Below are 27,606 nucleotides of genomic sequence, written 5' to 3'. Positions count from 1 at the left end.
GCAACTTCATCTGCCACTTCACTCAGCATCTGTGGGTGCACCTCATCAGGTCCCATGGACTTGTACACTTTCAAGTTCTTCAGATAATCATGAACCTGATTGTCACTTACAATGAGCAGTTCCTTCCTCCAGTCCCTTCCAGTATCTTCCATTATTCTGGAAGTGCAGCTGGAGCCCTTGCCAGTGAAGACTGAGGTAAAGTTATCATTGAGAACCTCAGCCTTCTCCATGTCATTTGTCACTAGTTCACCTGTTTCCTTTCTGAAGGGGCCGACACCTTCCCTAGTCTTCTTTTTACCATTAATATACCTATAGAAATGTTTAGTGTTCCTCTTGGTCTCCCTGGCTAGATTTAATTCTAACTGAGCTTTAGCTTTTCTAAACAGGTGTTGTTTAGGCAATGTTACGATATAGAACTGCTACAGTCTATATAAATTTTGTCAGTTACCATAACCAGTCTTAAAACTGCTCTTTTAATGGCCTGGAAATTTGAAGGCTTTCTTAGTAACCTTTCTAACATTCTTAACTTTAAAGGGATTATACCTGCTTTTCCATATAATATTGTGGCAAAAAGACAGTAGTACTGAAAAGTTATCCTCCATAGTACTGTAGACCCAAGAGCAGCAAGTGTGTTTGTTGGCAGTTACTAACACACATGAAGAATGGATACTGTTCATACTGTGTGAAAGACATAATGACCAGAATGAAAAGAAAGGAAAAAGAAAATAAAAAGGGGGGAAAAAAAAAAGAAAAAAAAAAAAAAGAGAGAGAGACCAACAGTACAAAAATCACTTCCTCAGATATTCACTGAATCACATAATGGTAGGGGTTGGAAGGGACCTTCAGAGATTGAGTTCAACCTACCAAAGAAGGTTTGCCTAGGGCAGGCAAAACAGGAATGCATACAGACAGGTTTTGAAAGTCTCCAGAGAAGGAGACTCCACAAATCTCTGTACAGCCTGTTCCACTGCTCTGGCACCCTCATAATAAGGAAGTTTTTCTTCATGTTGAAGTGGAACTTTCTGTGTTCCTCATCCAATAACTGGACACCAGTCTGAGCCCTTCTTGACACCCATGCTTAAGGTATTTGTAAACCCTGATACAATCACCTTTCAGCCTTCTCTACTCTAGGCTAAACAGTGATAGATCTCTCAGCATTTCCCCTCCCATAAACATTCTTGTAGCCTTCCATTGGACTGTCTCCAGTAGTTCTCTGTCTCTCTGGAACTGGGTAGCCCGGAAGTGGACACAATACTCCAAATGAGGCCTCACTAGGGCAGTGTAGAAGGGGGGCATAACCTCCCTCTACCCACTGGCAATACTATTCTTGATGCACCCCAGAATACCATTGGTCTTCTTGTCCACAAGGGCTTATTGCTCATTCATGCTAACCTTCTGTTCACCAGGACTTCAAGGTCCTTCTCCATGCAGGTGCCTTCCATCAGACCAGCCCCGAACCTGTACCGGTGCACAGGGTCATTCTTGTCCAGTTGTAGGAGTCTATGCTTAGCCTTGTAGAATTTTATGAAGTTCCTTTCCAGCCAACTCTTCAGTCTCTCCAGAATTTGCTGAATGACAGCACAGATTTCCAGTGTGTTAGCCAGTGCTTCCAGTTTTTTATCAACAGCAATCTTGCTGAGCGTATACTCTGTCCCCTCATCCAGGTTGCTGATGATGTTGAATAAGACTGGACCCAGTACTGACTCCTGGGGAGCACCATTAGCTGTAAGCCTCCAGATGTACTTTACACTACTGATCACAAAACTCAGCTCTATTGTTTAGCCAGTTCTAGTTACATCTCACAGTCCACTAATCTAACCTATACTTAGGCTTACATATGAATATATAACAGAGCAAGGTTTCAAAACCCATGTTGAAGTCAAGGTATGCAATATCCACTGTTCTTCATCTACTCAGCTAGTCACCCCATAATAGAAGGCTATAAGTTTAGTCACACATGATCTTTCTCTTGGCGAATACATACTGAATACTCCTGATGGTTTTGTTTTCTTCTATGTGCTTAGAGATGACTTCCAGAATGAGCTGCTCCATCATCTTTCCAGACATGGAGGTGAGGATGACTGGCCTGGATTCTCCTTCTTGCCCTTTTTGAAGTGACTTTGTTTTTGCTGTTATCCTTGAGCACCTCTCTTGTTCTCCATGATCTTTCAAAAATGAATGAGAGTAACACAGCTACATCAGCCAACTTTCTCATCTGTCATGGTTGCACCCCATCAGGGACCATGGATTTGTGAGTATTTAGTTTACTCAAATGATCTCTAGCCCTGTCCACACCAACCAAGGAGGAGTCTTCCATTCTCCAGGATTTCTCTTTTACCTTCAGGGACTAGGATTCTGGAATCATGTACTTAGCAGTAATGACTGAAGAAAAGAAGGCATTCAGTAACTGTGCTTTCTCAGTGGCCTCCATCACCAGGACACTCATCTCCTTCAACAGCAGGCCCACTTTTTCCCTGGTCTTCCTTTCACCACTGACATATTTGAAAAAGCCTTTCTTCTTCTATTTCCTTTGCCAGATTTAATTCCAAGAGGGCTTTGGCCTTCCTTTTTTTTTCATTCCTACATTCCCTGACAATATTTCTATAATCCTCCCAAATGACCTGTCCATTTTTCCACTTACTATAAACTTAGTTCTTCCATATGAGTTTTTCCAGCAGATCCTTCCTCATCCAGCCAGGTCTCCTGCCTCCTCTACTTGACTTTTTACTTGAAGGAGTGCATGATCTTTGACCTTGGAGGAAGTGATATTTGAATATTAACCATCTCTCTTGGGCTTCCCTACCTTCTAAAGTCCTAGATCATAGGATTCTTCTAAGTAGGTCTTTGAAGAGGACAACCTTAGTTCTGAATTCAAGGGTTGCAATTCTATTTATTGCCCTGCTTCTTCCTGGTATGATACTGAACTCAAACATCTCATGGTCACTACAGTCAAGGCTGCACCCAGTCTTCACCTCCCTGATCAGATCTACTTTGTTCTTTAATACAGAGTCCAGCAGCATACCTATCCTTGTTGACTCCTTGACCACTTGCATCAGAAAATTACCATCAATGCACCACAGGAACCATCTGATCTGTGTGAGCCTTGCTGGCATCTGGGTTCTGGATGCTTCACTATAATTCAGTAAAGGAGATAAGCTGAAATAAAAAGATTTACACACTGCTGAGAGGTAGATAACTCAGAGAAGCGAAAGCTTTCAATTAATTCACTTATGTGGCTTCTGTATAATGTTCTGGCTGTAGGAAGAGTCCATTTATCTCTTATTTAATGAACAGATACTCTAAGACAAACTGAGCTGACTTAAAGGGCTGAAAGTTGTATGATTGTCAAAAATATGAAACATCGCAATAATCTTCACTCTCTTTCCCAAAAGAGCTAGCTTAACTCCAGAACAGCTTTATCTAATACCAACAGTGATAAGTAAGTAACAAGATTTCATTATTGCAAATTCCAAGTTCTTTTCTGGTAGCTTATTCTGGTTCAAAGTACTGCAAGATAGTTATACATGCAGTATAAACTGGTGAACTTGCATATTGATCCCAGACCTATCATCCCATGAAGTGTCAGTAAGATTCATGGATATAAACTAGAAATGGCCAAGCCATTCAGAATACAGAATACAGAATTAACCAGGTTGGAAAAGACCTTTGAGATCATCGAGTCCAACCTATCACCCAATACCATCCAATCAACTAAACTATGGCACTAAGTGCCACATCCAGTCTCTTCTTAAACACTTCCAGTGACGGTGACTCCACCATCTCCCCAGGCAGCCCATTCTAATGACCAGTCACTGTTTCTGTGAAGAATTTCTTCCTAACATCCAGCCTAAACCTCCCCTGGTGCAGCTTAAGACTCTGTCCTCTTGTTCTGGTGCTGGTTGCCTGGGAGAAGAGCCCAACCCCCACCTGGCTACAACCTCCCTTCAGGTAGTTGTAGACAGCAATAAGGTCTCCCCCGAGCCTTCTCTTCTCTGAGCTAAGCAATCCCAACTCCCTCACAACAGTTTCTTCAGTAGTTTAATTTCCTTCTCTCTCTTCAGTGAGACAGTGAGATATTTGTTATTACCTTGCACATGCTTGCTATATGAAAGTCTCTTCTGACTATCTTCCTTTCGGATGTGTAACTGTGGAGATAATAACATATTTAATGAATTCCTGATAAATCATGTATGTTTGAATTTCTTACTATAAGTAGCTGTATTTAAGGCCACAGAATGATAAGCATTTCATGTTAAAATACTCAAGTAAGCACTTTTAAAGCCACAGTCATCCTATCAGTTTTTTATGCCTGAATCGATAAATATTACCCTTAGAGACAGAATTTAATTGTAATACTTAATTATTCGTGTACACTTTGTATAATGTATTCATAATATTCCCTTTAAGCAAAGCTTATTATAAAATTTGCACAACTCCTTTCCCAGCCTGGAAATCAAAATTGATTAATTATAGATATTGTTAATAAGTCTAGTTATCTAAATAACATCAGTTTTGGGGAATTCTGCTACTTGATAGGTCTTTCTGATTTTAATCAGAGAGAGTTAATCTCTCTTTATTTTAAATTGATTGAAATTTTCTTTACTTCCAGCAAATGATTAAATTTAAAAAAAAAAAAAAAAAAGACTGAATGCATTTTTATGCACCCACAAGAAACTTTCTGAGAGTTCTGTTGCCAACTCTGTTTAATTATCACTTGGCAATGATAGATCCCAGCTGTAACATGTCTGCACAACACATTGAAACATACAGAATATAAGGGCCCTATATTATTTTGTTCGGCAAATGAATAAGACAATTTGAAAATGTTTTAAAAGGTAATTTTATAAGTAAAATTATCGAGAAGAGTAAATTGACTAACCCTGAAGAAGTTTTTTTTTATTAGGAAAAAACCCAACCAACCAAATCAAACCAATCAACCAATCAAAAAAATTGACTGAAACTAAGTAGCATTAAAACCTGAAGCTGTAAAGGCAAGCCTCCATGGCAGCCCAATTGGTATTACAAGAAAGCTTGTACCATTGCTGATTGTACTGTGTATGTGACTTGCACAAAATGTGTATCATTCCTTGGCATTTTCAATCCACCATCTCTCCCTAATGCCCCATGCAAAATTATTTGAAAATGGTTCTAAGGATTAGTGAAAAGATTTTTGATCCCCTCTTCATTAAATTCCTAGAGTTAACATTTTTTTGCAAAAGACTACCCAGCTTTTGCCAGCCTTAGGATTTTATCCACCTGATCTAAGTTCAGGCCCTCTACTTTGATGTATATTGTGTTGTTAGCAAAGAAGCAGGCTGGATACCTTAGAAAACTGTCTTAAGGAGTTCCCCAATGATGTGTATAGCATACAGCACTGTTGTTAAGGGGTTATTTATGAGCTTCTTGGTCAATAACTGAATTCAGACTCAGCATGCCAAATATAACTCTGCACCAGCTGGTTGAAAAGCTGTTACTCTCCCACTCAGGGAAAGGTCTGGGTAAAATATTCATGACTTGAGAAGAGGCTTTGGAAATTATCATTTTTATAAATGGAAAGAAAAAATAATACTACACTTAAAGAATAAGAGAAGCCCTGCAACTTTATGCTCTCCTTTTCTTCTCATATTAACTGAATTAAAATAGTCATTCTGTGGTTTATGCAAGTCATGTTACTTGTCTAAAAACAACTCATTTCTTCATTCTAATTTATGAAATAACCATGTGAATTTCAATTATATGTTTTTTATTGGAGTAGATTTAGCTAGTATTAGGTATGGGTGAATATGTAAACATGCACTATATGAATCTTGAAAGATTTGTATTTAGATCTATGGACACTTTGTTAGAAATATTTAACCTACTAGACTACTAATGACCTGAAGGATAAAAGAGTACATGTGTGCATGAATGTGTGTGCATGTTTGTGTTAATGCTTTGTTAACACAGCTGGGGTATAAAAGGGAGGACACTGATGTCCACTGCAAGCTTGAACCCATGACCTTGTCATTAAGAGTCTTATGCTCTACCAACTGAGCCACATGGTGTGCCTCCTGTCCCTCCCCCCACCCCCATGATGGGTGCCATTATACCCTAGCTGGGCAGGGAGGGGGGAGTGGAACAGAATCAGTTTCCCAGGGGGAAAATGCCCTGCAGGGAGGGCAAAGCACTCACAAGTCCTCCACCCTGTTTTCAGAATGGGCGTTAACCCATCACAAACAAACAGCAGCACATCAGCAAACATCAACTATTATTCCATGAAGAGGCAGTTCTCTTTGTGTTTGGTGTCAGATCCTAAGACATGTTGTGCATCTGACCAATGGAAAATGTAAGGCTTCCATTCTCCCTTTTCCTGCTTGATATTTACAAGTGCATCTCATTATATAATTAAACCATAGGAAGTGAATGAAAGCTTTCATAGTGCATCTCTAGTATCACAAAGCTATGTTACATAGGAACTGTGGAGGGAGTAAAAACAAAGGTAAAGCAGGACAATACAAAATTACTTTAAATACGTTAACAAGTGAGAAAGAACACAAAAATGTTGGTGCATTTGTTTTCCTCATATATATATACATATACATATGGATATATGTGTATTTACATGTATTAAAAAAATAAAAGAAAAGAAAATATGTCATTGAGCATGAAAAAAAATTGGGACAAAATGGATTTACTACTGAAAGATGTTGATTTTCCCTCTATGTCTTATTTATCATTGGAAGTTGAAAAATGTCCCCTCTGCTCTGTTTTGAAATCTATCAAATATATATTCACTAACTCAGCTCAGTTAAAAAAAAAACACCACACCAAAACAACTAAAAAAGACTAAAAAAAAAAAATACCAACAAACTTTGAGAGGCCTAATTTTTATGTAATTTCAGAAGTTTTTCAACTTCAAAATGCAAACAATTTCAAGAATCAGTCATCCTGCAGTGTTTAGACATCATCAGAGATGCACATACAGTGATAATCCACAAATAATAAATGTTTTACTTCTACTCTATAAGGATCTAATTATTTAGCCAATTTGGAGTCTCCAGTATGAGCTCTAAGATTCAATATTAATACGCCTTATTTCATTTAAATGTGGTTAGTTATGTATTCTATTATGAATCTTGAAGCTCAAGTCTTAGACAAGTTTTAAAATCTAAAACTATGTAAAGCCCAATTTACTGAATATTGAGTACAAAACACTCTATGACAGAAATTATATCCTTATATAAGCAACTTTGTGAGGCTTGTACTTCAAGAAGAAAAGTAATGCTGTGGTCCACCTCCTTTGCCACACATCCTTATTAGGTCATCCTAATTAGGTCATTGTATGACCTTGCATACAAATGTTGCACCCTTGCAACTCATCTTAAAAAATAAAACAATAACTAGCCACCATGACTTATGTTATAAAAGAAAGAAGTTCTGGCTGTACGTGCAGCACATTCTGTAGTTGTGGTAGATTATGGCAGAGCCGTTTTCACACAGCTCGTATTTCTCCCTCATCCAACCTGAACTCTTTTGCAGATGTTTTCTAAAAGTGTTCAGTTTAATAGACACAATGTGGGTTAGATAGATTTATTTTTCACATCACATGTGTGTAGTGGCCTGATTTTTTTATTGAAATAAATACTCTTCCTGTAAATGAAGCTTTGTATGTGGCAGGTCTGAGGAACTGTGCAGTAACTTGTTTAGCTGGCATGGCTGTAACTGGGAAAGGATATATGCCAATAGCCTTAGTTGTCTGAAGTTGAAATATCAAGAAGCCAAAGTAGAGGAAAAGATGTAAGTTTCCAGATCACTTTTATCACAATAAAATGCTGCTGCCAAAAGGAAACTTTAGTCTAAATCAGAAATTATGGAAAATGGGTGGATGTGACAAAAAGAGAGGGAAACTCAGAACCATCAACAAAAAATGAATTAACTCAGTAAACAGTGATTGCAAGCTGTCTAACTACTGTGCAATGTTCCCAGAAAGGTGTTTACTCTGGTGTTTGCAGCTCTGAATTCCTCAGATGCTATGCTGCATACATAATTAATGGTAGATGAAATCCCTATTATTTACATATTTCCCTGCACTCTTAATAGATTTGTCCTTGTGATAAAAGTAGGGGTACAACAAAGTATGAGCAATTAGCTGAAATTGTAAAAGTAATAGGATTATTTGAAGAACCCTTAAGCATCAGACTCATCTGTCCAACAGATATGATTCCATGTGCCAGTTGAGAACTGGTGTGATTGCAAAGGGCCATTAGCACCAACCTTGCTGCATCAATGTGATCCACACTATGGAAATGAAAATTTGAAAATGATTAACTGAATCTTGCATCTATTCCACTTAACACCAGCAGTGATACTACACCCTGTCAGGATAACATAGCATTGCCTCAGTAAGGCTTCGACTTTGGTGAAAAGAGTGGATATTATTTTAATCCCTTCTTTGTGCTCAACAGCGAGTGCAGTTTTGCTGCTTGTTTCAAAAGTAATAGAAGATTCTATCTCTGACCCTTTTAGTCAAATTCTACAACGATGAAGTTATTTAGCCAAAACAAATCCTATGGTCTAAGAAACTAGGAATTCATCCATTAATGCAATTGTAGCAGAGATGTCAGTTAAAATACTCTAAGATCTCACAAGTCCTCAGTCCCTGCAGTTTGTTTGTCTCCCAGTTCATGTAAACAGGTATTTCTGTGAAACAACTGGCATCTATATGTCACCCAAACCAAAATATACACAATAAATCATAGCCTTTAGAATAGCATTTGAATTTGGAAGTGTTTCAAAATATTTTCAAGTGCTTAGTAATGTTCTCAAAACCAAACCCAAATGAAAGGAAAAAAAAAAACAAAAAACACGAAAAAACCCAAAACAAAACAAACACTCCCCCCCAACCACCAAAAACAAAGCAAAACAACAACAAAAAAACACAGCAAGAACAACAAAAAAGAAAACAACAATTAAAAAAACCCTCAGGTTTCATCTTTCATGCAAAAAGAAGTTCCATCTTGAAAAGTAGCCTTAGGATAAACAGTTAAGTACTTTAGTCTCCAGACAATGGCCATCGTTCTTAGAAAGTGATTTATTTGAAAACAAATGCAAAAGAGTTAGAAGGAAATGGTTTCTGGATCATGGTGAAGACAGAAAAGAAATGCCCACCTGAAAAATTTTTAGCAGAAGTTTATTTTAGCATGTTGGGTTGTTAAATATTATGAATCCAGGCTCATCATCAAAGTAGAGAAACAATCATTACTGAAATTTTATTTTATATTTTTTATTGCTTTCAGTAGGATATGTAAAGGTGGCCATTTTGGACAAAGAGACCATGAGATGGTGGACTTTTCAGTTCTTAGTGAAGTTCGGAGGGGAGTCAGTAGAACTACATCCTTGACTTCTGGAGGGCAAACTTTGACTTCTTTAGGAGGCTGGTTGATGACATCCCCTGGGAGAGAGTTCTTAAGGACAAAGGAGTCCAGGAAGGCTGGACATTGCTCATGAGGGAAATCTTCGAGGCATAGGAACAAGCTGTTCTTGTGTCTTGGAAAACATACTGGTGGAGCAGAAGACCAGTCTGGCTGAGTAGACAGCTTTGGGTAGAACTCAGGAAGAAAATTAAAGTCTACTGGTTTTTGAAGAAGGGGCAGATGACTCAGAAAGTGTACAAGGCTCCTGCAAGGATATGTAGGGAAAAAATTAGAAAGGCCAGAGTTCAGCTGGAAGTCAATCTGGCCAGTGTCATTAAAGACAATAAAAAATGCTTCTATAAATACATTAACAGTAAAAGAAGAGCTGGGGAGAATGCCCACCTACTGCTGGATGTATATGGGAACCTGGTGACCAAAGACAAAGGAAAGGCTGAGCTGCTGAATGGCTACTTTGTCTCAGTAGCTACACGTGATGCCAGTTGTTTCTTGGGGCTTCAGCCCCTGGAACTGGAAGAAAGGAATGGGGAGCAGAAAGCACCCCCCACAGTCCAAGAGCAAATGATCAACATATTGTACCACTTAGATGTGCACAAGTCTATGGAACTGAATGGGATCTGTCCAAACATAGAGCAGGTAGATGTGCTCACCAAGCCACTCCACGTCATCTGTCAGCAATCCTGGCTAACCAGGGAGGCCCCAGTCAACTGGAAACTAGCAAATGTGATGCCCATCTACAAAAAGGGATGAAAGGATGATCCAGGAAATTACAGGCATGTCAGTCTGAATTCAAGTGTCAGGAAAGGTTATGGAGCAGGTCATCCTGAGTGCCATCACACAGCACATAGAAGAGAAACAGGTGATCAGGCCCAGTTAGCATGGGTTTATGAAAGACATGTCCTGCTTAACCAACCTGATCTCCTACAATAAGGTGACCAGCCTAGTGCACGAGGGAAAAGCCATGGACATTGTCTACCTGCATTTTAGTAAAGCCTTTGATAGTGTTTTCCACATCATTCTCCTTCAGAAACTCATGGCACAAGGGTTCGGTAAGTACATTCTGCAATGGATAAAAAAACTGACTGGATGGCTGGACCGAAGAGTGGTGGTGAATGGATTTGAACCTGCCCAGTCACTAGTGGTGTCCCCCAGGGTTCAATACTGGGGCCTGTTCTCTTTAATATCTTTATTAATTATCTGGATGAAAGAATTGAGTGCACCCTCAATAAGTTTGCAGGCGACACCAAACTGGGTGGCTGCGTCGATTTGCTAGAGGGTAGAGAGGCTTTACAGAAGGACAGGTCAGATCAATGGGCCAAGGCTAATCGCATGAGGTTCAACAAGGCCAAACATCAGGTCCTGCACTTGGCTGACAACAACCCCATGCTAAACTACAGACTTGGGGATGTGTGGTTGGGAAGCTGCAGCTTGGAGAGACCTGGTGGTATCGGTTGATAGTTGACTGAATACAAGTCAGTGGTATGCTCAGGTCCCCAAGAAAGCCAATGGGATGTATTAGAAACATTGTGGCTAGCAGGAACAGGGTGGGGATCATCTGCCTGTGCTGAGTATTGTGTTCAGCTCTAGACCCTACAGGCCCTACAGGAAGGATATTGAGGTACTGGAGTATCTCCAGAGAAGGGCACTGAGACTCATGAGGCACATTACTTGTGAGGAGTGTCTGAGGGAGCTGAGGTTTTTCTGTCTGGAGAACAGCAGGCTGAGGGAAGACTTCATTGCTCTCTACAACTACCTGAAGGGAGGTTGGCGTGAGGAGGGGGCCAGCTGCTTCTTGACGACAAGCAGCAAAGCTAGAGGAAATGGTTACAACCTGTGACAGAGGTTGCTTAGGATGAATTTTAGGAAATACTTACTGATTGAAAAAGTTATCAAACATTGAAATGGTCTGCCCAGGGCAGTGATGAAGTCACCATCTCTCTAAGGGTGTTCAAGCATCCTGATTCTTAGGGCATATTTCAGTGTTAACCCTTCAGTACCGGATCATGGGTTGGACTGGATGATCTTTGAGGCCTCCTTGAGCCAGACATATTCTGTGATTTGCTTTTGAGAAACTAAAATAAAAAAACAGATAAATAATGATAACAAAATGTTATAAAAACAATAAATACAAGTAATCAGAATATCAGAAACAAAGCAAGAGTTTGCAAAGGATAGAAGTCCTATATGAATTCCCATGGGCCTATATATGTGGAATAAACCAATCCAATGAATCACAGATTCACAGAATCACCAAGGTTGGGAGAGACCTTAAAGGTCATCAAGTCCAATCTGTCACTACAGACCTCATGACTAAACCATGGAACCAAGTGCCACATCCAAGCCCCTCTTGAATACCTCCAGGGATGGTGACTCCACCACCTCCCTGGGCAGCACATTCCAATGCCTAACAACTCTCTCTGTAAAGAACTTTCTCGTAAAAAAGTACTTTTTAAAATTAAAAGAGAAAAGCCTTATGAAGCTTCAAAATTTTGTGACAGCAAAATAATGAGTGCAATGATGATCTAAACCTATTATATCTATAAAGGTCAGAAATACAGAAAAAGATATGCAAGTCAGGCATGAAGCAATGAGAAGCTTTATTTCTACGAAGACAGTAAACTCAAGAATAAACTAAATTAGTCAAGGAAATACAAAGGCATTTTTAGTACTGATGTTTGAAAGTTAGCAATTTTTCACAGGATGAACTTGCTGAAATATGAAATAGTAACTTCCATAGTAAAATAGAAGGCCTCATCTAAAGGAAAATTAATAGCGAGTGCTGTGGAAATACTATGGGTGCAAACTTCTAAAATAAGTCCTGAAAAATTCACACACTTCTACTAAAAATCTGAATGCTTCTATTCCACAGAGAAACCTAAGGTAAAGGAATAGATCTGCAATTCTGCTTTTGTAACAATGGAAATTTTTTTAATGACTACAGCCTGCTAGGGAGGAATGTGATCCATCTGTCTAGAAGATGTAAGGGAATCTTGCACTTGGCAAAAAATAAATCAGGAGTGCAGCACAGAGTGTGCTCTACATAGCTGGGGAGCAGTACTGTGAAAAGGAACCTGGATGTTCTGGTGGACACCAGGCTCAATATGCGTGAAGAGTGTGTTGCATCAGCAAATAAATGCAAAAGGATGCTGGATTGCATCTGTTGCAGTTTGGGTTGGGTGCCCCCTGCTGTGTTTACTTCCTGTGTCCAGAAGTCCAGCCCAGAGGGGTGGACACAGGAAATTAGGTATTTCCTACCATAATTCTCTGCCTCACTATAAGATCCAGTGTGGGGTCTACCACTTCCTCTTTCTTCCTCGCCATCACCCAGTAACTGGGGGAGATGTCACCCGGCCTTGGGTCTAGCCACCCAAGGCCACGGGGGAATAGGCAGTCTCAGATCTGGCCAGCTGAGACTAGCCTAGCAGTGGGGGGGAAGAAGGATCCCTGGAGGTCTTGGGTGTACCCTCAGGTGGGGATGGGATGTTTCTGGGTCTGCTTTGGGATTTCTTTTGTCACTGCGCTTCTGGCTTTCTGTAAACATTCACTGCTTTCCATTTAAACTTTCCACCACTTTTGCAATCCATTTGCCTGAGTTGTTATTTTGCCTGTGGTGGGGAGGGGGTCTGCCTCAACCCATCACATTCTTGGCAGCAGAGGATGGTTTCTGTGGGGAGGGCGTCTGCCTCAAACCCACTACAGCATCAACAAGGGCATCACCAGAAAAGAAAAATAAATTATCCTACTCTACTCAGTGCTTGTCAGGCCACACTTGGAATACTGTATTCAGTTTTAGTACCTGCTGTACAAAAGAGATGTAAACAGTCTCGAGAGGGTCCAGTGAAGGCCTGTAAGGATGATCAAAAGACAGGGAAGCATATCACATGTTGAAAGGATGAAAGAAATTTTTTTTTCAGCCTTGAGAAAAGAAGGCTTAGGGAAGACCTTCTGACCATGTTCCAGTGTTTAAAGGGTGTCCACAAAGAAGGTGGAGAGTTCCATTCTGCAAGGAGTCATATGGAAAAGGTCAAGAGTAATGAATGCATTAGTCATTCAAACATTCTGATGGGCCACAAGAGAATTTTTTTTTACAATGTCAACAATCAGCCATTGGAATAATCTGCCCAGAAAAGTGGTGGACTCCTTAACATTGGACATTTTAAAGGTTCAGATGGACAGGGTTGTGAGCCATTTTACATAGATGATGCTTTAGCCAAGAAAAGGTGGTGCAAGGTGAATCTTGGTCTCACTTGCAACCTGATATTCTATTTCAAAGACACATTCATATTTGTATTCTGAAAGTTTCTTCTGGTAAAGGAGTTTCCTTTGTGGACATTTTTTGTAATTTTCATATTAAAAATCACAGAATCACAGAATCAATCAGGTTGGAAAAGACCACAGAGATCATCAGGTTCAACCTATTACCTGATACCTAACACCTCAACTAAACCACGTCTTCAAGTGCCACATCCAATCCCTTTTTTGAACACCTTCAGGACAGGGGCTCTACCACCTCCCTAGGCAGCACATTCCAATGGCAACTCACTCTTTCTGTGAAGAACTCTCTCCTCACCTTGAGCCTAAACTTCCCCGGACACAGCTTGAGACTGTGTCATCTTGTTTTGGTGCTGGTTGCCTGTGAGAAGAGACCAACCCCCACCTGGCTACAACCTCCTTCCAGGAAGTGATGGAGAACGATAAGGTCTCCCTGGATCCTCCTCTTCTCCAGGCTAAACAACCCCGGCTCACTCAGCCTCTTCTCACAGGGCTTGTGCTCCAGAAATCTCATGAACCCCATTGCCCTTCGCTGGACATGTTCAAGTATCTCAATGTCCTTCGTAAATTGAGGAGCCCAGAACTGGTCACCGTACTCAAGGTGTGGCCTAACCAATGCTGAGTGCAGAGGCAGAATTACTTCCCTGCTTCTGCTGGCTTGTGGTAGATTGAGAGACCAATTCTCCCACCATAGGCAAAAGAAAAGACTCACACAAACAGATTACAAAAATGGTGGAAAGTTTAAACGGAAAAACAATGAATGTTTTACAGAGAACCACAAACACCATGACAAAAGAGAGATCCCAAAGCATACCCAAGAACATCCCATCCCCACCTGGGGGTACACCCAAAACCCCAGGGCTCTTTCTCCCGTCCCCACCCCAGCTTTGGGCCTAGCCAGGCCCAAGAGAGGTGGCTCACCCTATTAACCAGGTAGCAACGAGGGAGGAAAGAGGATGTGAAGACCCCTGCTGATATCTTATAGGGGAGCAGGGCATTATGGGATGAAATACCTGGCTTCCTGTGCCCACTCACTGGGCTGGACCCTTTTGGGGTATGCCTGAACCACCACAAGGCCACATTATTCCTGATGCAGACAAGGATGCCATTTGCCTTCTTGGCCACCTGGGCACACTGCTGGCTCATGTTCAGCCTACTATCAACCAGTACCCCCAGGTCTCTTTCTGCCTGGTTGTTCTCCAGCCACTCTGTGCCCAGCCTGTAGCACTGCATGGGGCTGCTGTGGCCGAAGTGCAGAACCTGGCACTTGGACTTGTTAAATACCATCATGTTTGACTCCACTCATCTGTCCAGAGCCCTCTGCAGAGCCCTCCTATCTTCTAACAGATCAACACCTGCACCCAACTTGGTGTCATCTGCAAACTTACTAATGGTGGACTATATCTCCTCATCCAGATCATCAATAAAGATATTAAACAGGACTGGGCCCAACACTGATCCCTGGGGGACACCACTAGTGACTGGCCTCAAATGGATATGGCACTATTCACCACTGCTCTCTGGGCCCAGCCCTCTAGCCAGTTCCCAACCCAGCACAGAGTGCACCTGTCTAAGCTACAGGCTGACAACTTGGCCAGGTGTTTGCTATGGGGGAAAGTGTCAAAGGCCTTGCTGAAGTCCAGGTAGACTACAAACACAGCTTTCCCCACATCCGCTGCCTTCCCCACATCCACCAGGTGGGTCACCTGTTCATAAAAGCCTTCCCAAATGTTATGTTGCAGGATAATTTTAACTGCAAAATCAAGGGTGATCTGCTGTGATGAGAGAGGACAGTCCCTCACCACTTTTCCCTTCTGTAACAATTCAAGATGCCGCTTGTAGTACTTACTGAGTATTACAAAAAGATGAAAAAATTCATGGCACATTGGAAGAATTTTACAAATCAGCAGTAGGACCATTAACCAATCCAAAAGTCAAACATATGACATTGAAACATGGACCTGATGCACCCACAAAGATAAATTGCAGAATACCGTGGTTGAAGCCATAACAAAATTTGTTTCTTTAGATTTTCTTATGTCACAAGAAAGCTTGTAAATGTCCATGGCAGTTTGACCCTGTCTAACAGGTAGGTCACTATCTAGCAGCACTCACACTTCCCTATAGGTGGATGATGGAGAGAATCAGAAGTGCGAAAGGGAGAAAACTTGTGGGGCAAGATAAAGACAATTTAATAAGTGAAGGCAGTGGGGGAGGGGGAAATGTGTGAAGTATACGTCAAAGATAATGAGTCACTTCCTACTAGATGACTGATGACCATCTGGTTGCTAAGTGGATAGCTTGGACCCCACCCCCCACCCTCTCTGCCAGTTAGGTCAGTTTTACTTCTGAACACAGTACAATATGGCATAGAATAGAATAGAATAGAATAGAATAGAATAGAATAGAATAGAATAGAATAGAATAGAATAGAATACAATAGAATACAATAGAATAGACCAGGTTGGAAGAGACCTTCAAGATCATCGCATCCAACCCATCAACCAATCCAACGCACCTAAACAACTAAACCGTGGCACCAAGCACCCCATCAGGTCTCCTCCTGAACACCTCCAATGATGTTGACTCCACCACCTTCCCAGGCAGCCCATTCCAATGGGCAATCACTCTGTCTGTATAGAACTTCTTCTTAACATCCAACCTAAACCTCCCCTGGCGCAGCCTGAGACTGTGTCCTCTTGTTCTGGTACTGGCTGCCTGGGAGAAGAGACCAACATCCACCTGTCTACAACCTCTCTTCAGAATACCTCTCTGGCAAATTCTTGTTAGTTGTCCCAGCTATATGCACTTCCATCTTCCTGCTCACCTGTATCTGACTTGACAGTGTACTTGCCAGGTAGATTACATCCACAGCCTTCCCCACATCCACCAGACGGGTCACCTCATCATAGAAGGAGATCAGGTTGGTCAGGCAGGACAGGACCTGCCCTTCCTAAATCCATTCTGGCTGGGCCTGATCCCTTGGCCATCCTGCAGGTGTGCTGTGATTGGCCCCAGGATGATCTGCTCCATAATCTTTTCTGGCATTGAGGTCAGGCTGACTGGCCTGTAGTTTGCAGGTTCATCCATCCAGCCCTTCTTGTGGATGGGCATCACATTGGCCAGTTTCTAGTCATCTGGGAACTCTACAGTAAGTCAGGACTGGTGGAAAATGATGGAGAGAGGCTTGGCCAGCTCATCTGCCATCTCTCTCAGCACCCTAGGATGGATCCCATCTGGTCCCATGGATTTGTGAGTGTCCAAGTGGCTCAGCAGGTCCCTGATTACTTTCTCATGGATTTCAGGGGGGCTACACTGCTCCCTGACCCCATCTACCAGTTCAGGAGGCCAGTTCTCCTGAAGTCCTCCTGCTTTACTGTTGAAAATGGAGGCAAAGAAGGTGTTTAGAACCTCATCCTTTTCCTCATCTTTAGTTATAATGGTCCCCTCTAGGTCCAATAAAGAGTTGAGATTCTTCTTGCCCCTTTTTTTACGATTAATGTATTTATAAAAATGCTTTTTATTGTCCTCTACAGAAGTGGCCAGCCTAAGTTCTAACTGGGCTTTTGCCCCTTTAATTTTTCTCCTACATGATCTAAAAAACACCCTTAAATGTATCTGAACTTCAAGGCTCATGCTACTTGGCTGCAACCAAAACTTTAATTTTTAGTCTGGCATGACAACAGCATGATATTGAATATATGGTATCAGATTCAACTGAGCCCATGACAGTGCCACAACTTTTCGAAATCACGGAGAGTGGCTTTGCAACTGCATCAACCAACTGCTTCAGGACTCTGGGATGCATCTCATCAGGTGGCATAGATTTATGTATATTCAGGTTCCTCAGGTGAATGACTCTAGAAGATGTTTAAGTTGCCATGAAATTACACTGATTCATTCCATAAGCTGTTCCACACAGACATAAATTAAGAAGTTTCTTTGTGAATTTATTTAATGGTCTTTATAGAAAATTGTTAATTATAGTCATGTGGAAAGAGTTGTTGTTAAGACTCATAATTTATACTTCTGTTCTCTGAGACTTATTTCTGTTGTTGACTTCTTTGTTGATTTTTTATTAGTTTTTCTACCTCCAAATTTATTCCTGCTTTGTGCTGTCTTGTTACTCAAAATCATAGTCCTCTAAATGCACTGTTTAACTCCTTATCGTAAGCACTCCTGTGGATTTCAAGACTGTATTTAGGATAAACACTTTTGATTATAAATAATATTTCTGATTTAATAAAATCACAGAATCATAGAATCTTTAAGGTTAGAAAAGACTTTAAAGATCATAGAGTCCAACCATATCCCAGGTATTATGACCATTAAACTATATCCTGAAGCACATCTGCACACTTCTTTAAAGCCTCCAAGGATGTCAACTGCACCACCTCCCTGGTCAGTCTGTTGCAATGATTCACTACTGTTGTTATATAGATGTTTTATTCTTCTCGTGTACTGCTTCCATTTGTTGTTATATAGATGTTCAAATTACCTTCAGCAAAGCTTCCAGGACAAGACGAAATGTCTTCCAGGTGAAGACATTTGTTACAGCAAAGTTATATAGTCCATCAGAAGGCACGTGTGTCACATCTTAATTGGTTATTTTCTACTGGCATGTGCATAATTAGGGCATACAATAGGTCAAAATAATAAAACAATATTTTAACACATCCAACCAAATGCTGACTAATTTCTCTCTTTCAGTTACAAGATGTTTACATTATTTTCAGAGGCAAAGACAAAACATAGCTTTCTCTAATTTGAGCAAAGGCAAATTTTCCCTATAGCCTTCCACAGTTATCCAATAACAACCTCTTCCTACATCTCCCCCTTTCTGTTTTTCTAATAGAACAACACTTTCAATTAACCTTTCTAACATTCTTTGTATGCATAGAAGCAAGCAAGTTAAAACTAACTATATAGCAAAAGCAGAATTTTGTAATGCAGGGTATCCAACAGAATGATGTAACCCATAAAAGGCACAATACTCAGAGCTGAGCTAATTAGAACATTCTAACATAACTGGCATAATATATGGTTAAAGATAACAAAACTTCCAGCTCATTTCAGTAACAAGCTCACATTCCTTTCCACTTATCTTACAAGGTCAGAACATAAGCACCAAGACCAGCAGCTGCTGGGGACCAGCCACTTCTCTCCCTCTCGGGCTGCAGGAATTGCCAGCACCGCAGCAATTGTTGCTCAAGCCATGAGGCTAGGAGGAGCCATCTTTTCATGTGGTCAGACTTGTGATCCCAGCGGTGGGAGCGGCTTAATTTAAAAGGGTTTGCTGCGGCTCGCGGGGGGTCTGTTCATCAGGAAGCCCATATTCTCTTGTACTCTCTTGTGCTGTCACACACTGCCGCACTTTGTGTGTGTGTGTGTGTGTGCAGTAGGTGCTGTGGCCAGGGACAGGCATGGTTGTAACTCGCAGCAAAAACTCCCTAAAAAAATCAGTGGCAACCCAGACTGAGGTAGAACACAAGCAGGTAGCTGTCCAGGTATCTGGCTGTAGAGAGTGCTGGAGCCTGGCTCTTGAGATGCAGGATAGTGGGGGCAACTTTTGCATAAGGTGTGAGCAGATTGACTATCTGCTTAATGTGGTGGCCAGACTGAAGGATGAGGTTGCTAGCCTTAGAAATGTAAGGGAATGTAGGAAAGAGATGAACCAAAGGAGGAAAGAGATGAACCAGAGGAGGAAAGAGTTGAATCAGAGGAGGAAAGAGTTGAATCAGAGTAAGCAGGCTCTGCAGTCTCCCCCAGCAGGGGCTGGTTATCCAAACAGCAGAGGGGAATGGACACAGGTTCCTCTCAAAAGACACAAAGTAAAACCTCCTTGCCTCCCCTCACCTTCCCCGCTGCTCTTGGACAACAGGTATGGGTCACTGGAGATAGAGGATGAGGTGATCCTGATGCCGGAGGACACACCATCTGGGGTTGTCCCTGAGGCTAAACAGCCTAAGGTTAAACAGCCTAAGGCAAAGCAGCCTAAGATTAATCAGCCTACCCCTGGCATCTGGACCTGCTCCCTCAAAAAAAAAGAGGAGGGTAATTGTTATTGGTGATTCCCTTCTAAGGGGAACGGAGGGCCCCGTATGTCGGCCAGACCCATCTCATAGGGAACTCTGTTGTCTGCCAGGAGCCCAAGTTAATGATGTTACCAGTAGGCTGCTTAGCCTGGTGCAGCCCTCTGACTACTATCCTTTATTAGCTATGCAGATAGGGAATGATGGTGTTGTAACCAGAACGCCCAGGGTTATCAAAAATGACTTCAGGGTCCTGGGAGACCTGGTTGAGGGGTCAGGTGCAGAAATAATTTTTTCATCAATACCCTTATTTGCAGGAGGGAATACCATAAGAAACAGGTCAGCAGCTATAGTTAACAAGTGGCTTAGAGGCTGATGCAGTCAAAAGAGTTTTGGGTTTTTTGATCTTGGAAAACTTTCTACTGCACCAGGCCAGCTGGAGTACATCTGTCCCAGAGAAGGGGAAAGGTCACAGTATATGAGAATGGCCTGTCCCCCAAAGGTAAAAAGATTCTAGGAAGGGAATTGGTAGGTCTCATCGACAGGGCTTTAAACTAGTTTCGAAGGGGGAAGGGGCTGAAACTAGTCCCCTCAGGCAAGAGTCTGGGGGCGATAAGCTAGGGTCAGAGGTGAAACCAGCAGCCCAGGTGCAGTGCGTGTACACTAATGCACGAAGCATGCAAGAGGAGCTGGAAGCCTTGTTGCAGCAGGAAAGTTATGATGTAGTTGCCATCACAGAGACATGGTGGGATGACTCACATGACTGGAGTGCTGCAATTGATGGCTACAGGCTCTTCAGGAGAGACAGTGGAGGAAGAAGGGGTGGAGGGGTGGCCCTGTACATCAGGGAGGCACTAGATGCCATTGAAATGGAGATTAGGGACGATTGGGTTGAGTGCTTGTGGGTAAGAATTAGAAGGAAGACCAGCAGGGCAGACATCCTGGTTGGAGTCTGTTATAGACCACCCAACCAGGAGGAAGATGTTGATGAAGCATTCTATAGGCAGCTTCAGGCTGTCTCAAGATCTCCTGACCGTGTTCTCATTGGTGACTTCAACCTGCCTGACATCTGCTGGGATCTCAACACAGCAGAGAAGACACAGTCTAGGAGGTTCTTAGAGTGCATGGAGGACAGCTTCTTATCCCAGGTGCTGCGTGAGCCTACCAGGGGCAAGGCTACGCTTGACCTCCTCTTCACCAACAGGGAAGGGCTGGTGGGTGATGTAGTGGTCAGAGGGTGTTTAGGGGCCAGCGACCAGGAGATAATTGAATTTTCAGTATTCGGTCAAGCTAAGAGGGGCAGCAAGAAGACCTCCACTCTGGACTTCCGGAGGGCGGACTTCAGGCTACTCAAGGAACTAATTCAGAGGGTTCCTTGGGATAAAGCCCTTAAAAATAAAGGGGTCCAGGAGGGCTGGACCTGTTTCAAGGAAGAATTGTTGAAGGCGCAGGGACAGGCTGTACCAATGTGCCTGACCAACCTGATCTCCTTCTAGGATCAGGTGACCCACCTGGTGGATGTGGGGAGGCCTGTTGATGTAGTCTACCTGAAACTCAGCAAGGCCTTTGACACTGTCCCCCATAGCAAACTCCTGGCCAAGCTGTCAGCCTATGGCTTGGACAGGAGCACACTGCATTGGGTTAGGAACTGGCTGGAGGGCTGAGCCCAGAGAGTGGTGGTGAATGGTGCCACATCCAACTGGCGGCCAGTCACTAGTGGTGGACCCCAAGGATCAGTGCTGGGCCCCATGCTCTTTAACATCTTTATTGATGATCTAGATGAGGGCATTGAGTCCATCATCAGTAAATTTGCTGATGACACCAAGCTGGGGGCAGGAGTTGATCTGCTGGAGGGTAGAGAGGCTCTGCAGAGGGACCTCAATAGGCTGGACAGATGGGCAGAGTCCAACGGCATGAGATTTAACACATCCAAGTGTGGGGTTCTGCACACTGGCCACAACAACCCCATGCAGAGCTCCAGGCTAGGGTCAGAGTGGCTGGAGAGCAGACAGGCAGAAAGGGACCTGGGGGTGCCGGTTGATGGTAGGTAGAATATGAGCCTGCAGTGTGCCCAGGCAGCCAAGAGGGCCAATGGCATCCTGGCCTGCATCAGGAACAGTGTGGCCAGCAGGAGCGGGGAGGTCATTCTGCCCCTGTACACTGCACTGGTTAGGCCACACCTCGAGTACCGTGTCCAGTTCTGGGCCCCTCAGTTTAGGAAGGATGTTGACTTGCTGGAACGAGTCCAGAGTAGGGCAACGAAGTTGGTGAGGAGTTTGGAACACAAGCCCTATGAGGAAAGAATGAGGAGGCTGGGATTGCTTAGCCTGGAGTGAAGGAGACTCAGGGGTGACCTTATTACTCTCTACAACTACCTGAAGGGAGGTTGTAGACAGATGGATGATGGTCTCTTCTCCCAGGCAGCCAGCACCAGAACAAGAGGACACATTCTCAGTCTGCACCAGGGGAGGTTTAGGTTTGATGTTAGGAAAAAGTTCTATACAGAGAGAGTGATTGCCCATTGGAATGGGCTGCCTGGGAAGGTGGTGGAGTCGCCATCATTGGTGGTTTTCAGGAGGTGACTTGGTGGGGTGCTTGGTGCCATGGGTTAGTTGTTTAGGTGGGCTGGATTGGTTGATGGGTTGGACGCGATGATCTTGAAGGTCTCTTCCAGCCTGGTCTATTCTATTCTATTCTATTTTATTCTATTCTATAAGCAGAATAGTTGCTTCTTTCAGACAGAAAGTTTCATCCTACAGCCCTGAACTTACTTCTTTGTTACTTGTCTGAGCTCTTAAAGGAGAACTTAGGTCTTACCAGTTCAAGTTTTCGTATTTCCCTCTTCTTATTAATAAAGAAGAGCTGATAAGCCTGAACACATTTTACACAAGGATTAAGACACAAAGATCTACAAATACAGTAAACCCAATCTTCAGCACTGCCTTTTACAATCTGCTTCAAAGGTATGTTACATCTTTATTTTACTAAGATGGTCAAAAATCATAGACTTGTTTAATATCTTCAAGATTCTCCTTGATCTGTAAGGGTAGAGCTGGCCAGGCTCTTTCTCCACAGGTAAAGACAATACTTGCAGGCAAACAGCAAGTGTGAAAAGGCTTCTTCGCTGGGTCAGAGATGACATCTTGAATATTTATGGTTCTGCCCAACATAAAGATAACACAACAATCCATTTTTACTCATCCTGATAATACTGATCACTTGATGTCTTGTTTTTGCTAAGGAAAGGCACTGAGTCCTATTAATCCTATCTTTGACTTGATGTTGGTTCTTATTCTTTCAAATTTTTCCTAACTAAAATCTCCAGAATTTTTATATCTTCCATAAACTTTGATAAATCACACATAAAACCACATATAAAAAGAAAATTTGATAACATAACATTATTTAACTGTTCTTTTTTTGTGATGTAATACCTGAAACCCCCCTCTTTTTTTTTTTTATAACCTAAAGTGAAAATGGTTTTTGTACTATAATTAATTTTGATTTTCCCTTTAACTATTTAACTATGACAGACTGGTGAGTTACCATATAAATCCATGTGAACATATTCTCTAATCACACAACAATTAAGCCATCATGATATTCAGTCCTAATTTAGATGGTTTTTTGGTACATTCTTCTGATTGATTCTTTTGATCTCAGATTATTATAACAGTCATTGTGATCAGTGTTAGGTAGGTCTGCTGATTTTCAGCTTCATGGGAAATGCTGTTTGTCCCATCCTCTTGATTCTTGTGCGGTCATTTGGTGAGATGATTGCAGTACTGAGTTGCAAAATTATTTTTTTCCAGGTGTTGACATGAGTTAGCTATTTCTTGCTGGTATCATTAAAGCCTTAGTTATAAAATATTCATCTCTCTTTTTTCTGTTTTTTTTTTTTTTTAATATATAATCCTTATCTTAAACTATTATGAATAGAAAGAAAAGAACAAAAACACCCTATTCCATAATATCCCAATATGAAACTCTTAACTTACATTAATATCAAAAATCCCTAAAAACTTAAAGAACTATGTTAAAATTAAATTATCATATCAATGTCTAAAAAAGAAACAAAAAAAGGATGTTACATTTCCTAAAGAATGCTTTTTAAAATGGAAACCTATTTTCTATAACCATTAACTATATTACATAGAGATCTCTTGAAATGCCATGGCACACAGCTGTAGAATAACTTGTTCTACTTAAACTTATATTACTATTATTATTATTATTATTATTATATGTATATGATAATAAACTATCAGTTATGCTAGTATAATTAACATATGCTTTTTATATTATTATTACTTATTATTTGATATACCTTATTATAATTACTAAATACTTATCATTGCTAAATACTTATGACTATAATTACTATATACTAAATACTTATAAATACTAAATACTATTCATTATGCTTACTGTTAAATACTAAAACTATCAAAACAACAAATCTCTAAAGTACCTTACAATCAGAAATAATGTAATTAACACTGTTGTTTTAAATCAGAACACAACTTTCATAGAGTCTTATCAGAAAGGGGGGGGGGGGGGGGGGGGAAGGAGGGGAAGCAGACGTGGGAAGCTGACTGGCTCAGCAAAGCCACCATAGCTACAGAAGGGTGGGAAGTGGGGGAGGGTACCTGGCAGGCTCAGCAAAACTGCAGTAGCTACAGAATGGGGAGAAAGGGGGAGGAATGGGGGGATGGGGGGTGGGGAGAACGCTACCAAATTCACAGCAGATGCCTTTCCAGGTAGCTTTCAGTAGAAATGCAGGATTCCTCGCTGGGACGGAGGCTTCCATGGAAGGTGATAGCAGCGATTTTGAGCTTAATTTTTGTTTCTGAGCCTCCTGCTGAGGCGCCTTTTGTTCTCTTTCTGTGGCTGTTTCTGAGACCCAAGATAGGTAGAGCAAAAGTCATTGTCTTCTCTACGCTCCACATGGCTTCCATGACAGTTATTTCCTCCTAAGTCATATTTTTCACTTAAATTGTCCCTTCTGGCTGCAATTAAAATACGTTGGAGAACTTTTAAACGATGTGGTGGGGAGGTAGCGGGCTGCTGTTGCTGTTGGACAGGTGCCATTATCTGCAGCTCCAGGGGTGCAGGTGGGCTTAGTGGCCACGGTGGTGGAGGGGGAGGGGGCGTGTGGATGTCAAAGAAGAGCTTTGTTCTGGTGAAGTGGCGTAGATTACAGCTGCAGCAGCTTTATGATGCCCTGCTAATTGGTCTAAGGAATCTTTAACTAGTCTCCATGTTGTAAGGGAAGATGTAGCAATTTTGTCTCTTTTGTTGCTGCCTGGAACAAAGCCATCTCTCCCTGCTCCCATGTATTTTCATTGTACATTATCTTTTTTCCAAGATATGAGTAATGACTCCCAGTATTGATTTCTGTTCTTTTGTTATTTGATTCCCCACTACGTGGTCGTCAAAAAGAAGCACCAACCCCAGCTTCCCCAATTGCTCAGCTCTGTCCTGCAGAGTTCGGTCACCAATCCTTTATCTCTTGCACTTCCTGTACTTCTTTTTTCTTCTTTATTCTTTTCTTCTTTCTTCTTCTTTGGCATCTCTTGTGCCTTTATCTCTGGTGTATCTCACCTTTATCTCCAGTGTATTTCATGCCTTTATTTCTGGTGTATTTTGCATCTTTATATCTCGCCTTTATCTCTGGCATATATCATGCCTTTCATCTCTGGCGTATTTCATGCCCTTTTTAATGCAAATCAGAGAATGACACCAGCATAAAAGTCAATAGATTAATCACACAGAGACTAATCTAAAGGCTACTATTTGTGATGCTGACGAGCATGACCATCTCCGAAGTCCTTGGAAGTGAAATTTCATGTTGGTGGTAGAAATGGGAGCTGTGATGAGTAGCTGCTCCAGGTGCATGTTTGGGAGTCACCATTAATTGTTATATAGATGTTCAAATGACGGATGTTGGTCTCTTCTCCCAGGCAAGCAGTACCAGAACAAGAGGACACAGTCTCAGGCTGCGCCAGGGGAGATTCAGGCTGGATGTTAGAAAAAAGTTCTATACAGAAAGAGTGATTGCCCATTGGAATGGGCTGCCTGGGGAGGTGGTGGAGTCGCCATCACTGGAGGTTTTTAGGAGAAGACTTGACGGGGTACTTGGTGCTGTGGGTTAGTTGCTTGGGCGGTGTTGGATTGGTTGATGGGTTGGACGCGATGATCTTGAAGGTCTCTTCCAACCTGGTTTATTCTATGTATTCTATGTATTCTATGTATTCAAATCACCTTCAGCAAAGCTTCCAGGACAAGATGCAAGCAGGCGAAGACGTTTATTACATTATACAGCAAAATAATGTAGTCTATCAGAAGGCACATGTGTCACATCTTAATTGGTTATTTTCTACTGGCATGTGTATAACTGAGGCATACAATAGGTCAAAATAACAAAACAATATTTTAACACATCCAACCAAATCCTGACTAATTTCTCTCTTTCAGTTACAAGATGTTTACATTCTTTTCAGAGGCAAAGACAAAACATAGCTTTCTCTAATTCAAACAAAGGCAAATCTTCCCTGTAGCCTTCCAAATTTATCTAATAACAACCTCTTCCTACACACTACTCTTTCAGCAATGACATTTTTCCTAATATTCAGTCTAAACCTTTCCTGGCACAATTTAAGCCAATTCCATCTCATCCTGTTGCTAGTCTCTTGGGAAAAGAGATCAACACTGGCCTCATTACAATCTCCTTTCAGGTAGTTGTACAGAGTAATGCAATTTCTCCCCAGCCTTCTCTCTTCAGACTAAACAACCCTAGTTCCCTCAGCTGCTCCTCTTATGACATGCCCTCCAAGTCCATCAGCAAATTGGTTGCTCATCTCTGGACATGCTCCAGGACCTTGTTATGGGTTGAGTTGAATTTGCTGCTGATGTTGTGTCATGTCACATGCGAAATGGAAGTGCTGGCTGGAGCAAAGTGTTATGGGTCTTAAAGTTCAGATGGGAACATGAGCAGTTTCCTATTCCTGTTTCCAGGTATGGGGTTGCTGGACTCTTCTGCTGGGATAGCAGCAGGAAGAGTAGAGGTGAGGGGTTAGCTCACTAGTTTCTGCTGCTTTCTTCATTTTGTTGCATAATTTATGCAAATAGCCTAAAACTACCACATCTGCCTTAACTAAGACTGTTGATTTTGGCAGAAGACTAAGGGGTTGAGATAACTAGAAGCATGACAATGAGAAGCCTCGATAATTGAGCCTTATTAAGAAAGTTGTGAGGTTTTGTTTGTTGGGGCTTTTTGCTTTTTTTTTGTCTATGGCATGTTCACAATGCACATGTATTTGCTCTCTGTGGGCATCTGGGGCTGTTATGCTTGGGTCCTACATATATACTATCATTCCAGGGGAACAGCTTAGACCTGTGTTGTTGCTGTGGTGTTTACTGGTGGTCCAGCTTGTTCTGGTTTCATCCAGAGTACTACAGGACTTTCCCAAGAATACTACTGAGAGATCTGCCCTGATGCTGGGTACTTATGAGTGGCAGTGTGTGTGGGAGTGTATGGGTAAATTGTTAGACCAGTGTTCACTTCTGATGGTTTAGAATTTCACCCCTGAGCAAGTGCAAAATCCTGACATGCTGGTAAAATGTTTGGGAAAAGTCTGCTGTGAGTCTGGAAGTGCGTGAGAGACAGAAATTACTGCTCTGTGTGTGTGCCTTTTGAGCCCTTCTCATCACTGTTCAGAGCATTCAGGATAAGAAAAGGTCTCTGGGCCTATGGACAGATTAACAGGCATGGCAGCTGCACCAGAGAACCAGTCTGTGCCAGTATCAGTTGCATGTGTATGGGAAAACAAAACCAAACCAACCAACCAAAAAAAACCCACAAAGAAAACATATGAGGAAAGCAGCTCGTC

Source organism: Dryobates pubescens, chromosome Z (assembly GCF_014839835.1).
Source record: "Dryobates pubescens isolate bDryPub1 chromosome Z, bDryPub1.pri, whole genome shotgun sequence".
Classification (NCBI taxonomy): domain Eukaryota; kingdom Metazoa; phylum Chordata; class Aves; order Piciformes; family Picidae; genus Dryobates; species Dryobates pubescens.
The sequence above is the reverse complement of the archived record's forward strand: the minus strand, read 5'-3'. Positions refer to the sequence as shown.